General features: G+C 42.0%; 1 pseudogene; it reads left to right on the top strand.

Annotated features, from left to right (window-relative positions):
- Positions 1-8737, top strand: part of LOC106578318 (TBC1 domain family member 24-like) — a 41287-nt pseudogene extending 32550 nt beyond the window's left edge.
- The last annotated feature ends 8973 nt before the right edge of the window (positions 8738-17710 follow it).

The following is a 17710-nucleotide window of genomic DNA, read 5'->3' as shown; positions in this document are numbered from 1 at the left end:
GTAAACCTCATGTCTCTATCGTAATCCATTCAAAAGGAGGCCAGAGACAAAAAGGGGTCAAAAATCTGGAAAATTGCATCATGGCTGGGCTGGGTTCTGTGCAAGAATTAAGGCTACTGACAGACTCATATTCCCATTGAACTCGTCATCTTCTTGAATCCGCAGGACATGGACAATATAGAGGTAACATGGATAGCAATTTTGAGACATGACATGTAGTATTGCTATATTTTAGGATACCATTTTCATATGAATTCCAAATTCCTGTCCTTTTATCAAGATTTCTAACAAAAACAAGCATATTTCTGTGAAATGTCAATGGAGCACTGAGCGTAAACCAAGCGTTTCATTTTCAAAGCCTTTTATATTTAATTCAGCTCATGTCATGCTAATTTTGATTTTTGAGACCCCCAGAAACAACTTTGAAGACAATGACCACAAAATGTTAAATTCTCAAATGTTGTTACTAGAAACCTGAGCTCGGTGCTTATTATTGGATGTGCACAGTGGGGATACACAGGGTCCTCTGGTAACTCACACCTCATGGAGACCTGACAAAAGAGATCAACCATGCAAATTACATGATATTACATAATATTATTAGGTCTGTCAAATGATAAAACAAATGTATCGAGTTAATCGTAGGATTTTCTGTAATTTTAAGATTTGTCTTACAAAAACATTACAATAATATTTACGTATGGATTTTGTCTAAAGTAACGGTTAGAAACATTTTGTAAATTAAGCAGACTTTCTTTAACCTCAATGTCAACTTGGTTTTACATTGCATTGTTGTTTTCAGCTGTATACAGTGCATTCGGAAAGTATTCAGACCCCTTGACATTTTCCACATTTTGTTACGTTACAGCCTTATTCTAAAATGGATTAAATAAAAAAAATAGCCTCATCAATCTACACACAATACCCCATAATGACAAATTTGGAAAGGCACACACCTGTCTATATAAGGTCCCAAAGTTTACAGTGCAAAAAGCCATGAGGTTGAAGGAATTGTCCGTAGAGCTCAGAGACAGCACTCTGTCGAAGCACAGATCTGGGGATGGGTACCAAGAAATGTCTGTAGCACTGAAGGTCCCCAAGAACACAGTGGCCTCCATCATCCTTAAATGGAAGAAGTTTGGAATCACCAAGACTCTTCCTATTGCTGGCCGCCTGGCCAAACTGAGCAATTGGGGGAGAAGGGCCTTGGTCAGAGAGGTGACCAAGAACATGACAGAGCTCTAGAGTTCCTCTCTGGAGATGAAAGAAACTTCCAGAAGGACAACCATCTCTGCAGCACTCCACCAATCAGGCCTTTGTGGTAAGGTGGCCAGATGGAAGCCACTCGTCATTAAAAGGCACATGACAGCCCGCTTGGAGTTTGCCATACGGCACCTAAAGGACTCAAGACCATTGGAAACAAGATTCTTTGGTCTGATGAAACCAAGATTTAACGCTTTGGCCTGAATGCCAAACGTCACGTCTGGAGGAAACCTGGCACCATCCCTACGGTGAAGCATGGTGGCAGCATCATGCTGTGGGGATGTTTTACAGCGGGAAGGACTAGGAGACTAGTCAGGATCGGGGGACAGATGAACGGAGCAAAGTACGGAGAGATCCTTGATGAAAACCTGCTCAAGAATGCTCAGGACCTCAGACTGGTGTGAAGGTTCACCTTCCAACAGGACAACAACCCTAAGCACACAGCCAAGACACCGCAGGAGGGTCTTCGGGACAAGTCTCTTAATGTCCTTGAGTGGCCCAGCCAGAGCCCAGACTTGAAGCCAATCGAACATCTCCGGAGAGACCTGGAAATAGCTGTGCAGCGGCGCTCCCCATCCAACCTGACAGAGCTTGAGAGGATCTGAGGAGAAGAATGGTTGAAACTCCCTAAATACAGGTGTGCCAAGCTTGTAGCGTCATACCCAAGAAGACTCGAGGCTGTAATCACAGCCAAAGGTGATTCAACAAAGTACTGAGTAAATGGTCTGAATACTTACAGTGGGGGAACAAAGTATTTGATCCCCTGCTGATTTTGTACATTTGTCCACTTACAAAGAAATGATCAGTCTATAATTTTAATTGTAGGTTTATATGAACAGTGAGAGACAGAATAACAACAAAAAAATCCAGAAAAACGCATGTCAAAAATGTTACAAAATTATTTCCATTTTAATGAGGGAAATAAGTATTTGACCCCTCTGCAAAACATGACTTAGTACTTGGTGGCAAAACCCTTGTTGGCAATCACAGAGGTCAGACGTTTCTTGTAGTTGGCCACCAGGTTTGCACACATCTCAGGAGGGATTTTGTCCCACTCCTCTTTGCAGATCTTCTCCAAGTCATTATTAAAACAAGTCAAAATGAGGCTCAGTAGTGTGTGTGGCCTCCACATGCCTGTATGACCGCCCTACAACGCCTGGGCATGCTCCTGATGAGGTGGTGGATGGTCTCCTGAGGGATCTCCTCCCAGACCTGGACTAAAGCATCCGCCAACTCCTGGACAGTCTGTGGTGCAAGGTGGCGTTGGTGGATGGAGCGAGACATGATGTCCCAGATGTGCTCAATTGGATTCAGGTCTGGGGAACGGGCAGGCCAGTCCATAGCATCAATGCCTTCCTCTTGCAGGAACTGCTGACACACTCCAGCCACATGAGGTCTAGCATTGTCTTGCATTAGGAGGAACCCAGGGCCAACCGCACCAGCATATGGTCTCACAAGGGGTCTGAGGATCAAATCTCGGTACCTAATGGCAGTCAGGCTACCTCTGGCGAGCACATGGAGGGCTGTGCACCCCCCAAAGAAATGCCACCCCACACCATGACTGACCCACCGCCAAACCGGTCATGCTGGAGGATGTTGCAGGCAGCAGAACATTCTCCACGGCGTCTCCAGACTCTGTCATGTCTGTCACATGTGCTCAGTGTGAACCTGCTTTCATCTGTGAAGAGCACAGGGCGCCAGTGGCGAATTTGCCAATCTTGGTGTTCTCTGGCAAATGCCAAACGTCCTGCACAGTGTTGGGCTGTAAGCACAACCCCCACCTGTGGACGTCGGGCCCTCATACCACCCTCATGGAGTCTGTTTCTGACCGTTTGAGCAGACACATGCACATTTGTGGCCTGCTGGAGGTCATTTTGCAGGGCTCTGGCAGTGCCCCTCCTGCTCCTCCTTGCACAAAGGCGGAGGTAGCAGTCCTGCTGCTGGGTTGTTGCCCTCCTACGGCCTCCTCCACGTCTCCTGATGTACTGGCCTGTCTCCTGGTAGCGTCTCCATGCTCTGGACACTACGTTGACAGACACAGCAAACCTTCTTGCCACAGTTCGCATTGATGTGCCATCCTGGATGAGCTGCACTACCTGAGCCACTTGTGTGGGTTGTAGACTCCGTCTCATGCTACCACTAGAGTGAAAGCACCGCCAGCATTCAAAAGTGACCAAAACATCAGCCAGGAAGCATAGGAACTGAGAAGTGGTCTGTGGTCACCACCTGCAGAACCAGTCCTTTATTGGGGGTGTCTTGCTAATTGCCTATAATTTCCACCTGTTGTCTATTCCATTTGCACAACAGCATGTGAAATGTATTGTCAATCAGTGTTGCTTCCTAAGTGGACAGTTTGATTTCACAGAAGTGTGATTGACTTGGAGTTACATTGTGTTGTTTAAGTGTTCCCTTTATTTTTTTTAGCTGTGTATTTTATTTTATTTAACTAGGCAAGTCAGTTAAAAACAAATTCTTATTTACAATTATGGCCTACCAGAAGGCAAAAGGCCTCCTGCAGGGATGGGGGCTGGGATTAAATTTTTTAAATAAAATACAAATATAGGACAAAATATACATCACGACAAGAGAGACAGCACTACATAAAGAAAGACTTAAGAGAACAACATAGCATGGCAGCAACACAACATGACAACAACATGGTAGCAACACGACATGGTAGCAGCATTACATGGTAACAGCACAAAACATTGCACAAACATTATTCGGCACAAACAACAGCACAAAGGTAGAGACAACAATACATCACGTGAAGCAGCCACAACTGTCAGTAAGAGGGTCCATGATTGAGTCTTTGAAGGAAGAGATGAATAGTAGTATAGTACTCTATCAAAGTAATCAGACCAGATATTGTCACAACCGTCGTCAAGAATGGACCAAGGCGCAGCAGGTATGTGGATACTCATGTTTTTTTATTAAAAAAAAGGAGTAAAGTATCCACTGGACAAAAACAATAAAGACGACAGCAACAGTCTTGCAGGCACATACAACGCAGTGCAAGGACAACTACCCACAACCCCAAAGAAAAACACACACTCCTATATAGGACTCCCAATCAAAGGCAACTCAACACACCTGCCTTCAATTGGGAGTCCAATCACCCACACAACATTTAACAAACACAAACCCCCTGCCACATCCTGACCAAGACTAACACAATTACGCCCTCTGCTGGTCAGGACGTGACAGATATTTTTATATATTTAATGATGCAGTCAGTCATATCAGAAGCTAGCATATTCATTATTTACCAACAACAGCTGCAAATTACAATAACTTTTTAAGTTTACTTTCCTAGCTTTGTCTAACACTAGCATGAATCTAGCAAAGCCGTTTGGTGCACCAAAGTGCAGTATTCTTAGTTTCATAGCACAAATGTTAGTTTACACGTTTCTCATACTGGCTTTAGCCACGGAGGTAGCAGACCTGCTCAGGCAAGTGCAGGGGGGTTGCCTGGAAACACGTGCCTAGGAGGGAGATGTCTGCATAGCACAACAAATTCCCATGATTTGAGAATCTGTTCAGACTGAACAGCTAGTGCAACAGCTAAAATGGCATTAAAAATCTTTTTATTTCAGTTAACAGGGAGAAGTATCTTACAAAATAACTACATATTGGCATTCTCTAATCATAAACGATTTACATATAATAGAAATGTGGGTACATTTGTGGGAAAAATTCTAACTTACTCAACCTTTAAAAGTTACTATATTTCACTACTTCACTCAAGTAAAACTTTTTAACTTCTTCAATTAACACATTTTTTCAAAACTAACAAACGTCCATACTTTTTCCATCATATTTCTCTTCCTAAATGATACAACTTTTCTAATTCCCTATGAGTAAAAGTGTAGAATAGTTATCTTAGTATAGTTATTTGGGATTAAATATGCCCCTCAGTCCAAAGTAATAAGGTTGATGTAGTCTATCAAAGTAATCAGATATTTTAATATATTTAACTTTGACTATATTTCACCGCTTCACATAAGTAAAACATTTTAAAACTTCTTCCACTACCACAAAAATACTTTCAAAGAGCTGAAGCAAGTCACCACATTTTTCTCCATGGAAAATGAACATCTAGTTATTCTTCTTAATTAATTTTTTTTTATTTGATGATATTTTATTGTATCTATTATAATGGTGGTGTGCAATGATTTGGCTAATAGCCACATGACAGTCATTACATTTACAAGAAAATCCATCACCTGCTTTTTACGTATAAGAAAATCTTTAATTTACAAACCGCAAGTGTACATTTCCCAATGCACAGTTTATAATAGAGATGACACTGCACAGGTGACATGATTTCCAACTCGTATTTTATATTGACCAAATATTTAATTTGGTCAATATGCATATAGTATTGTCAATTAATGATTCTCACTAGCCCAGGCCCTATATTATTACAAATTGATAACGTGATGATCCATGTAGGCGTGTCTATCAATAAATACCATAATGGAATAGCATAATAGAAAATATGTGGTTCTTGATGTCAAGCAATGCTTCAAAACCATACATTGTAGGCTACAAATAAGAAAGTCAGTTATCTTCTCTAGGGCCAGTGGGACGATTTCGTCCCACCTACGTAACAGCCAGTTGGAATCCTGTGGCGCGTTATTCAAATACCTTAGAAATGCTATTACTTCAATTTCTCAAACATATGACTATTTTACACCATTTTAAAGACAAGACTCTCGTTAATCTAACCACACTGTCCGATTTCAAAAAGGCTTTACAACTAAAGCAAAACATTAGATTATGTCAGCAGAGTACCCAGCCAGAAATAATCAGACACCCATTTTTCAAGCTAGCATATAATGTCACATAAACCCAAACCACAGCTAAATGCAGCACTAACCTTTGATGATCTTCATCAGATGACAATCTTAGGACATTATGTTATACAATACATGCATGTTTTGTTCAATCAAGTTCATATTTATATCAAAAACCAGCTTTTTACATTAGCATGTGACGTTCAGAACTAGCATACTTCCGGTGAATTTACTAAATTACTCACTATAAACATTCACACAAAAAAATAACAATTATTTTAAGAATTATAGATACAGAACTCCTCTATGCACTCGCTATGTCCGATTTTAAAATAGCTTTTCGGTGAAAGCACATTTTGCAATATTCTAAGTAGATAGCCCGGCATCACAGGGCTAGCTATTTAGACACCCAGCAACTTTAGCCCTGACCAAAGTCAGATTTACTATAAGAAAAATGTTATTACCTTTGCTGTTATTTGTCAGAATGCACTCCCAGGACTTCTACTTCAATAACAAATGTTGGTTTGGTCCCAAATAATCCATAGTTATATCCAAATAGCGGCGTTTTGTTCGTGCGTTCAAGACACTATCCGAAAGGGTAAATAAGGGTTACGCGCCCGACGCGTTTCGTGACTAAATATTTCTAAATATTCCATTACCGTACTTCGAAGCATGTCAACCGCTGTTTAAAATCAATTTTTATGCCATTTTTCTCGTAAAAAAGCGATAATACTCCAACCGGGAAAGCGTGTTTACGTTCAAAGAGAGAGAAAATAAAAACATGGGATCCCCTCGTGCACGAGCCTCAGTCTGATGGTCCTCTGATCGGCCACTTACCAAAGGCGGTAATGTGTTTCAGTCAGCGGCTGGAATTACATCATTCAGCTTTTTCCCGGGTTCTGCGAGCCTATGGAAGTGTCACGTTACAGCAAAGATCCTAAATGTTCAATAAACAGAGCCAAGAAGCCCAAGGAATGGTCAGAGAGGGTAATTCCTGTACAGAATCTTCTCAGGTTTTTGCCTGCCAGTTCTGTTATACTCACAGACACCATTCAAACAGCTTTAGAAACGTTAGGGTGTTTTCTATCCAAAGCCAATAATTATATGCATATTCTAGTTTCTGGGCAGTAGTAATAACCAGATTAAATCAGGTACATTTTTTATCCGGCCGTGTAAATACTACCCCCTAGCCCTAACAGGTTAAAGGATTGACAGTGTATTGAATCTATTTTTTTATATATCTTGTGTGGACTGGCATTACATGTTAGTCCGGTAGATAAGCTCCCCAAAAATACCATGTATTGTTTGATTTGGTATCTAAGCGTGAAAATTGGCACACTTGTGTAATTGTTTGCGCTGAGCAAAACCTGATATAGTGCCATTTCAGCCTGTAAGTAAGCAGTCTTGCACAAGCCAGAACAGCCCCTGTAGCGCTAGGCAGCTTGATGTACAAGTATATCCCCTGGACAATACGCTAGTCTATCGCAGCACCTTACCCTCAATCTTAATGCCAAGCAGAGATGCATCAAGTCCCATTTTTACAGTCTTTGATATGACTCAGCCAGGGATTGAACTCACAATCTTCCAACTTCAGGGCAGACACTCTAACCACAAGGCCACTCAATGGTGAAAATGCATTTGACTGCTTTTACATTTTGGGTCATGGCTTCCCTTGTGTTACGTTTACATCAGCATTCCCCAAACTAGGGGTTGCCCGTTTTGAAAATGGGGTCTCGAGAGAAACTCTGAAATCTAAAATCGTGCTTGGTTCATAGAATTGGGGTTTTGCCAGTAACCTCCGGTAGCCGCTAGATGTGGTTGTAATAAACAGAGCGGTTTCTGTTTTCTTTCTACAAATGTGATTTGATCTTTTGACCAGTTTAAGCTACAAAATATTATGACTCCATCATTGAAAGATAAGACTCTCAGGAACATGTACGGTGCCTTCAGAAAGTATTCATACCCCTTGACTTATTGCACATTTTGTTGTGTTACAGCCTGAATTCAAAATTGATTAAATGTAATGTTTTTCTTACCTACAGTTGAAGTCGGAAGTTTACATACACCTTAGCCAAATACATTTAAACTCAGTTTTTCACAATTCCTGACATTTAATCCTAGTAAAAATTCCCTGTCGTGTTTCGGATGGGACGTTAAACGGGTGTCCTGACTCTCTGTGGTCACTAAAGACCCTGTGGCACTTATCGTAAGAGTAGGGGTGTTAACCCCGGTGTCCTGGCTAAATTTCCAATCTGGCCCTCATACCATTATGGCTACCTAATCCCCCCCCAGCTTCCAACTGGCTCATTCATCCCCTCTCCTCCCCCTGTAACTATTCCCCAGGTCATTGCTGTAAATGAGAATGTGTTCTCAGTCAACTTACCTGGTTAACTGAGGGTCTGGAAGCCCTGCAGCAGAGCCCTGGGGCTGGGTTCATCCTAGGGGTCACACTGGCAATAAGACTCCCCCGTCACAGGCACGGCGTCTGTCACCTCCGGGGTAATGGCCAAGTAACATTGTATGTGTTGTCTCTTATGTAGATGGTAGCCATCAGGACCTTGGAGGTCAACCTGGACAAGTTCAAACACAGTTTTCGTGGTATGCTGGGGGAGGACGAGTACAGCTGGGGACCTTCCTACACAGAAGAGGAGGCAACCCAGAAATGTTATGAATAGGCATGGCTTATGGATATGAAAGACTTCTACAGGTTGATCTTTTGTAGTAATTCACTAATTTCCCTATTTCCCCACTCACATGTGTTTTTAATATATTTCCTATTCAAGATATCCTGCAGCATAAAAGGGAGAAGATGAATTTCTCGTCCCGTTTTGGCCAAGGCTCCATCATAGGGCTACACTTTGAGACGTGGCATGGAACCCTAACCTTCCATAAGAACCACCACTGTATAGGTGAGTGACAAGTCAATTTGTTTCCTTAATTCAAACAAGATTTTTCAGAATGCTGACGTACCCTACCTCAAGTGTTAATGATACAAAGTGTTATGTTTGGGGCAAATCCAACTCAACCCATCACTGAGTACCAACCTTCATATTTTCAAGCATGGTAGTGGCTGCATCATGTAATGGATGTGTGTCATGCCTTCTCCTGCTTCCGGCGCTTGACACATGGCAACCATCATTACGCACACCTGCTCCCCATCATTATTCACACCTGGACTTCATCAGTACCTTGATTACTTCCCCTTTATTTAGCCCTCAGTAGCCTCAGTCTTCAGGCAGTATTGGTTTTGTTTTTCATGCCCAGTACGCTTCTCTTGTTTTGTATATTCTTTATGTTCTTTGTTATTAAACTCCTACTGCACTTGCTTCCTGACTCCCTGCGTCTGCGTTACAGTGTGCTTGTCATCGGCAAGGACTAGGGAGTATTTTAGGATAAAAATGTATTGAATAGAGCTAAGCACAGTTCAAATCCTAGAGGGAAACCTGGTTCAGTCTGCTTTCCAACAGACACTGGGAGACAAATTCATCTTTTGGCAGGACAATAACCTAAAACACAAGGCCAACTATACACAAAAGTTGATACCAAGTGTAATTCAAAAGAAACGCTTAAAAACATGTAGAACACTTTTCTTTTTTTAAAGAAGGGGGATGTAATATTCATATGTGTCAACATACTGAATTGTAATTGGTTGCATTCTACCATCGTATCATACTGTGCTATGATTGGTTAATACCACTCAAGTCGTGAGGTAATTTTCAGTTGATCATGGCCGGAGACAAGTGAACATGCCAGTTAATAAAGAGCTATGTTTAGAAAGACCCTGTCGTACAGCATTTTATTATTTTGTGCAAAGCGTGCAAAACAAGACACCAAGATGACATTGAATGTTCCTGAGTGGCCTAGTTAGAGTTTTGACTTATTTAAATTAGCTTGAAAACCTATGGCAAGACTTGAAAATGGCTGTCTAGCAATGATCAACAACCAATTTGACAGAGCATGTGAAAATATTGTACAATCCTGGTGTGGAAAGCTCTTAGCTGTAATAGCTGCCAAAGGTGACATGTATTCAAACATGTATTCACTCACAGGTGTTTCTAAATTTTCATTTTCAATACATTTGCAAACATTTATAAAAACATGTTTTGACTTTGTCATTATGGGTTATTGTGTGTAGATATAGTTGAAGTTGGAAGTTTACATACACTTAGGTTGGAGTCATTAAAACTCGTTTTTCAACCACTCCACAAATTTCTTGTTAACAAACTATAGTTTTGGCAAGTCAGTTAGGACATCTACTTTGTGCATGACACAAGTCATTTTTCCAACAATTGTTTACAGATTATTTCACTTTTAATTAACTCACTGTATCACAATTCCAGTGGGTAAGAAGTTTACATACACTAAGTTGACTGTGCCTTTAAACAGCTTGGAAAATTCCAGAAAATGATGTCATGGCTTTAGAAACTTCTGATGGGCTAATTGACATCATTTGAGTCAATTGGAGGTGTACCTGTGAATGTATTTCAAGGCCTACCTTCAAACTCAGTGCCTCTTTGCTTGACATCATGGGAAAATCAAAAGAAATCTGCCAAGACCTCAGAATAAAAATTGTAGACCTCCACAAGTCTGGTTCATCCTTGGGAGCAGTTTCCAAACGCCTGAAGGTACCATGTTCATCTGTACAAACAATAGTATGCAAGTATAAACACCATGGGACCACGCAGACGTCATACCGCTCAGGAAAGAGACGAGTTCTGTCTCCTAGAGATGAACATACTTTGGTGCGAAAAGTGCAAATCAATCCCAGAACAACAGCAAAGGACCTTGTGAAGATGGTGGAGGAAACAGGTACATAAGTATCTATATCTGTCACGGGTGTCGTAGGGTGTAGACCAAAACGCAGTGGGAATAATGTATACTCATCTTCTTTTTATTAGGTGAAGAAGGAAAACACAAACAACGTTTACAAAAAAACAAACGAACTAGACAGTCTCGTCAGGCACACAGCTAAACAAGAAACAATCTCCCACAAAACCCATGAAAAACAAACTCCTAATTATAGGACCCTCAATCAGAGGCAACAATAACCAGCTGCCTCCAATTGAAGGTCCAACCCCAATTAACTAAACATAGAACTACGAAAGACTAGATCGAACATAGAAATATACTACCATAGAACATAGACTAACAAACCCCGGACTAATAAATCAAATACCCCTCTACCTAAACACATACACAAAACACACCCTGAACCACATAAAACAAACACCCCCTGCCACGTCCTGACCAAACTACAATAACAAATAACCCCTATTACTGGTCAGGACGTGACAGTACACCCCAGGGAGGGTGGCTGCCGTCACCGATGGCTCCTGTGTTACACCCCCCCCTCCCCAAACCTCCTACAGTGGAGGTGGCTTAGGCTCAGGCCTTAATCCCCTACCTGACCAAACCACCCCCACTGCATACCTTTGCCAGAGGCCAGTCACTGAAGACCCTGGACTGTCCTCTGGGAGCTCTGGACTGTAGGGCGACTCATCGGATCTCCGGACTGTAGGCCGACTCCTCGGTTCTCGGACTGTAGGCCGACTCCTCGGTCTCCGGACTGTAGGCCGACTCTGGGATCTCCGGACTGTAGGCAGACTCACTCGGTTCCGGACTGTAGGCCGACTCCCTCGGTTCCGGACTGTAGGCAGACTCACTCGGTTCCGGACTGTAGGCAGACTCACTCGGTTCCGGACTGTAGGCCGACTCACTCGGTTCCGGACTGTAGGCAGACTCACTCGGTTCCGGACTTTAGGCAGACTCACTCGGTAAAATAAAGTGGTGATCCTAACTGACCTAAGGCAGGGAATTTTTACAAGGATTAAATGTCAGCAATGAAAAACTGAGTTTAAATGTATTTGGCTAAGGTGTATGTAAACTTCCGACTTCAACTGTATAAGTGCTTGGTCCCTCCCAGGACCATTCAATTACCCAATTGGCAATTAACAACCAATAACCTGGTTCTGCAATGTAAAAGCTGTTTTCCACATCTATTGTTACAATCTTCTTAACCAGACTTAATGATATTTCATCACCGAAGACCCCTGAGCATATTTCAGGACTTTATGTTGGATTTCGGGGGTTGTTGGGGATGACTGACCCCTTAGGTGGGGGTAATGTAGTGGTAGCAGCCTATTAGCAGATCTAGGTGTGGCTTGTTGGAGGCGTGACCTTGGGTTAATTCTGTTTGGACAAACCGTGGGTACATTTTTATTTAACATGTTGTATGCTTTTAATATACCATAAACTTGCATGTTGCCCGGTCTGCAGTTTTAATGAGATTGATACAAGGAGAGCAAAGAGCTTATTTTGGTTCCATTGCTAAAACAGGCACTATTCTGTCACAACATGAGCTCAATAAAAATAGAGATGTCCTCTCACTGTCAACTGTGTTTATTTTCAGCAAACTTAACATGTGTAAATATTTGTATGAACATAAGATTCAACAACTGAGACATTAACATGAACTAGTTCCACAGACATGTGACTAACAGAAGTGGAATAATGTGTCCCTGAACAAGGGGGTGTAAAAATCATAAGTAAAAGTCAGTATCTGGTGTGGCCACAAGCTGTATTAAGTACTGCAGTGCATCTCCTCCTCATGGACTGTAGCTGATTTGCCAGTTCTTGCTGTGAGATGTAACCTCACTCTTCCACCAAGGCACCTGCAAGTTCCTGGACATTTCTGGGGGGAATGGCCCTAGCCCTCACCCTCTGATCCAACAGGTCCCAGACGTGCTCAATGGGATTGAGATCCGGGCTCTTCGCTGGCCATGGCAGAACACTGACATTCCTGTCTTGCGGGAAATCACACACAGAACGAGCAGTATGGCTGGTGGCATTGTCATGCTGGAGGGTCATGTCAGGATGAGCCTGCAGGAAGGGTATCACATGAGGGAGGAGGATGTCTTCCCTGTAATGCACAGCTTTGAGATTGCCTGCAATGACAACAAGCTCAGTCCGATGATGCTGTGACACACCGACCCAGACCATGACGAACCCTCCACCTCCAAATCGATCCCGCTCCTGAGTACAGGCCTCGGTGTAACACTCATTCCTTCGACGATAAACGCAAATCCGACCATCATCCCTGGTGAGACAAAACTGTGGCTCGTCAGTGAAGAGCACTTTTTGCCAGTCCTGTCTGGTCCAGCGACGGTGGGTTTGTGCCCATAGGTGACATTGTTGCCGGTAATGTCTGGTGAGGACCTGCCTTACAACAGGCCTACAAGCCCTCAGTCCAGCCTCTCTCAGCCTACTGCGGACAGTCTGAGCAGTGATGGAGCGATTGTGCGTTCCTGGTGTAACTCGGGCAGTGTTTCTTGCCATCCTGTACCTGTCCCACAGGTGTGATGTTCGGATGTACCGATCCTGTGCAGGTGTTGTTACACGAGGTCTGCCACTGCGAGGACGATCAGCTGTCCGTCCTATCTCCCTGTACCGCTGTCTTAGGCGTCTCATAGTACGGACATTACAATTTATTGCCCTGGCCACATCTGCAGTCCTGCCTACGGCATTTTCACGCAGATGAGCAGGGACCCTGGGCTACTTTCTTTTGGTGTTTTACAGAGTCAGTAGAAAGGCCTCTTTAGTGTCCTAAGTTTTCATAACTGTGACCTTAATTGCCTACCGTCTGTAAGCTGTTAGTGTCTTAACGACCGTTCCACAGGTGCATGTTCATTAATTGTTTATGGGTCATTGAACAAGCATGGGAAACAGTGTTTAAACCCTTTACAATGAAGATCTGTGAAGTTATTTTGATTTTTACGAATTATCTTTGAAAGACAGGGTCCTGAAAAAGGGACGTTTCTTTTTTTGCTGAGTTTATTTGCGGCCAGTCTATTGCGGCGGCAGCGTAGCCTAGTGGTTAGAGCATTGGACTAGTAACTGAAAGGTTGCAAGATTGAATCCCTGAGCTGACAAGGTAAAAATCTGTCGTTCTGCCCCTGAACAAGGCAGTTAACCCACTGTTTGTAGGCTGTCATTGAAAATAAGAATTTGTTCTTAACTGACTTGCCTAGTAAATAAAAAGAAATTGCAGTTAATTTTGTCTTTTACTTAAGATCTTTGAGTAGTAGGCCCAAACGATGAGTCCCAGGCAGTTCACAATAGAACATACCAGAGGGGGACATCGTTTACTAGCCTACCTATATTATTGGGACCATCTGGTTACCACCTGTATTTGGAATACATAAAAAATACAAATAGAGGTATAATTAAATGGTGTTTTCTTTGAAAAGATCAGCCTGGCTTCCTGCCTGAGTGTGTCGCTGTTTACTGCAATTTTCTGGAAATATCCATAATTAACCTGTACTCTGGCTCCATTGTCTTACCTACTACTGCAACAACTTCTCAATTATTTGCCCCTCAAATGTGTGTAACTATTAACATTGGCTGCATATACATTGTCCTTCTCCCAAAGTGTGGACTTGCACATTTCTTCTCATCTTAGGGATTTAGCTCAAGCCAATTCTTACACCTATTCAATACTTGGATATCCATGAGGAGAGGGATGGACAATTGGTATGCAGCCATTGATTTCAGGTGGCTTCATCAACAGATGGAATGTGTCCCAAATTGCACCCTATTCCCCTTACATAGTGCACTAATTTTGACCAGGGTTCATAGAGCTCTGGTCAAAAGTAGTACATTATACAGGGAAAAGTTATAGGTAATAGGGTGCCCTTTGGATGCACACCTCCTGTTGAGCCCCACCCTGCCTATTGTAAATAAGGTATCGTTTTTTTTTTTTGATTGAACGTTTGTAAACTACATTTTTGGCTAGGCTAGTGTAAGTCATGATCTGGCAATGCAATACTTGCACTTGACTACTTAAAAATTGTGAACTTGAACAGTTGCCTCAGGCCAGGGTCATATGATAAAACGTGACTTGGCCCTTAGAATCTATCTGTGTCAATGAACACACAGTAATGAGAGGTTTAATGGACATAATTTGTAAATGTCATAATATCTAAATGGAGGGATTAGCTGATTTTACATGTCCAAGCCAGAATTTTTTTATCAAATTACATTTAAACTTACTCTACCGGTTGTCTATGCAGTTTGTGCTTCAGTTGCTCAAAATTTGAGACAAAATATCCACAGGAAAGTATAGTCTACCAAACTTTTTAGAGAGCCAGTAGTAGATGATTCGGTTCGGCACTGAGATAAAGTTAGCTTTATATTGGATATTCAGTATTCAAAATCAAGGGAGGATGGAGAACAATCCACATTTTTTGTTTTGATGATTTTTTTTAAGATAGAAATCTGAATAAAAAATAAATACAATAAAAATTCACACACAAAAAAGGTGTTGATTGTTCAGCATTTTGTTACATTACAGCCTTATTCTAAAGTGAATTAAATTATTTCCCCCCCCCCATCAATCTACACACAATACTCCATAATGACAAAGTGAAAACAGGTTTTAAGAAATCTTTGAAATTGTATTTTTTTTTTATTGCTTATTTACATAAGTATTCAGACCCTTTGCTATTGAGACTCAAAATTGAGCTCAGATGCATCCGGTTTCCATTGATCATCCTTGAGATGTTTCTACATTTTATTGGAGTCCACCTGTGGTAAACTCAATTGATTGGACATGATTTGGAAAGGCACACATCTGTCTATATAAGGTCCCACAGTTGAAAGTGCATGTCAGAGCAAAAACCAAGCCATGAGGTCGAAGGAATTGTCCGTAGAGCTCCGAGACAGGATTGTGTCGAGGCACAGATCTGGGGAAGGGTACCAAAAAATGTCTGCATCATTGAAGGTCCCCAAGAACACAGTGGCCTCAATCAATCTTAAATGGAAGAAGTTTGGAACCACCAAGACTCTTCCTAGAGCTGGCCACCCGGCCAAACTGAGCAACTGGGGGAGAAGGGCCATGGTTAGACTATCACCCATGGGCCAAATTCATCCTGCATGTGTCCAGTTTTGGAACCTTGCACAATCCAACTGACTCCAGCCCTTGTTATCATTTAGCAGGCATTTTACAGTAGCGCTACACTGATAAAATGGTTGGTCTTCATTGCAGTGGAGTGCTTGTAAGATTTTATTTACCTTTATTTAACTAGGCAAGTCAGTTAAGAACAAATTCTTATTTTCAATGACAGCCTAGGAACAGTGGGTTAACTGCCTTGTTCAGAACGACAGATTTTTACCTTGTCAGCTCAGGGATTCAATCTTGCAACCTTTCAGTTACTAGTCCACTGCTCTAACCACTAGGCTACCTGCCACCCCAGGGGAAGAGATGGGAGAAGAAATGATACATTTCAGTCAAAGCGATAGAGGTCAAAGTAAGCGGTAGATTATTGACCATTTCACCATTAACACTTAACGATCATCTGCTTTATACGAGTTGAAAGCTATCACTGAGTAACGAAGCTGCTAATTGAACTAATTCCCAGAGCGGTAAGCCATATCTTCTGCAGCAGCCTTGTTCCCAGCCAACTATAGCATTGCTATGACTGTTGACGGAGAGGTTGTTAGAACTGTGTACTATTGACTGGCTAATGTTGACTGTGTGAAGACTATTGGGTAGACATATGTAGTAGACTATACATGCAATATTAAAAGCGCTTAGAAGTCAGCACCTGAAAATATTAAGACATACGTTGGTGTTTTGTAAAATAGGCCAGTGTGTTCACTGCTAATGTGTGGTTGGGAGGCCTCAGGTTAAGAGTGTGCGCTCCCCTGTACCCTCTTCTCAATACCAGTATAAAGGAGAGCAAAGAGTTAATCCAGACAGTGCCACCTTCAGTGCCATCAACAGCATTACACAGACCCTCCTGACAAGCATACAGAATCCCTGAGCATGCAATGGACATTGCAGATTCAATAGCAATACATTGTAGCATTGAGCCTTTGTACAACTTCACAATACATTTTTACATTGGATCTGGTCATAAGACTGGTATGTACTTCAGAAATCTACCCACATAACACTTCAAGTCTGAGAAACTGCTGATATTGAATAGAGAGCAGAACTGTCAGTGCAATCTGCTTCACCACAACCCAACTGCCAGCACATTCAGGTTATGTTACTGTATAAACCACGTGTAAAACTCATTCTACGGAGGGCCGAGATTCTGTGGCTTTTCACTCCTCCCCTGTACGTGATAGATTAAGGAACTCCCCTCACCTGGTTGTCTAGGTCTTAATTGAAAGGAAAAACCAGCTGGCACTAGACTCTCCATGGAAATGACTTTGACACCCGTTATAAACAAATGGGCAGCTGAACAGTATCTATACAGCTGCAAATCGTTTTACAAAATTCCAGACTTCCGATTTGATTTCTCCCGGTTGAGCCACCAAATAATTACTTAAATCCAATATTTGTTGTGTACGCATGTCGAACGGTGACGATTCAACATGTAGAATCGTTGGGAAATGATTTGAAAGTGACCACCGATCTTCTGGTCAGAGGCAAGAGGACTGCCACCTGTTGCTTTAAAGTACACTCAGCTGTCAGTTGCTCTCCGGTGTCCTCTCCAGAGGTGAATATTTGATGACAGAGGCTTTCTTTGGATGCTGAACGTTAGTTATAAATCATACTTGAAATACAATAAAACAGCCACATCCTTTAATGGATTGATCAATGTGAGACAATTAATTTATTCTAATTCAAAGGTTATTAAAAA

This window comes from Salmo salar, chromosome ssa19, assembly GCF_905237065.1.
Source record: "Salmo salar chromosome ssa19, Ssal_v3.1, whole genome shotgun sequence".
Classification (NCBI taxonomy): domain Eukaryota; kingdom Metazoa; phylum Chordata; class Actinopteri; order Salmoniformes; family Salmonidae; genus Salmo; species Salmo salar.
This window is presented reverse-complemented; position numbering and strand designations above follow the sequence as displayed.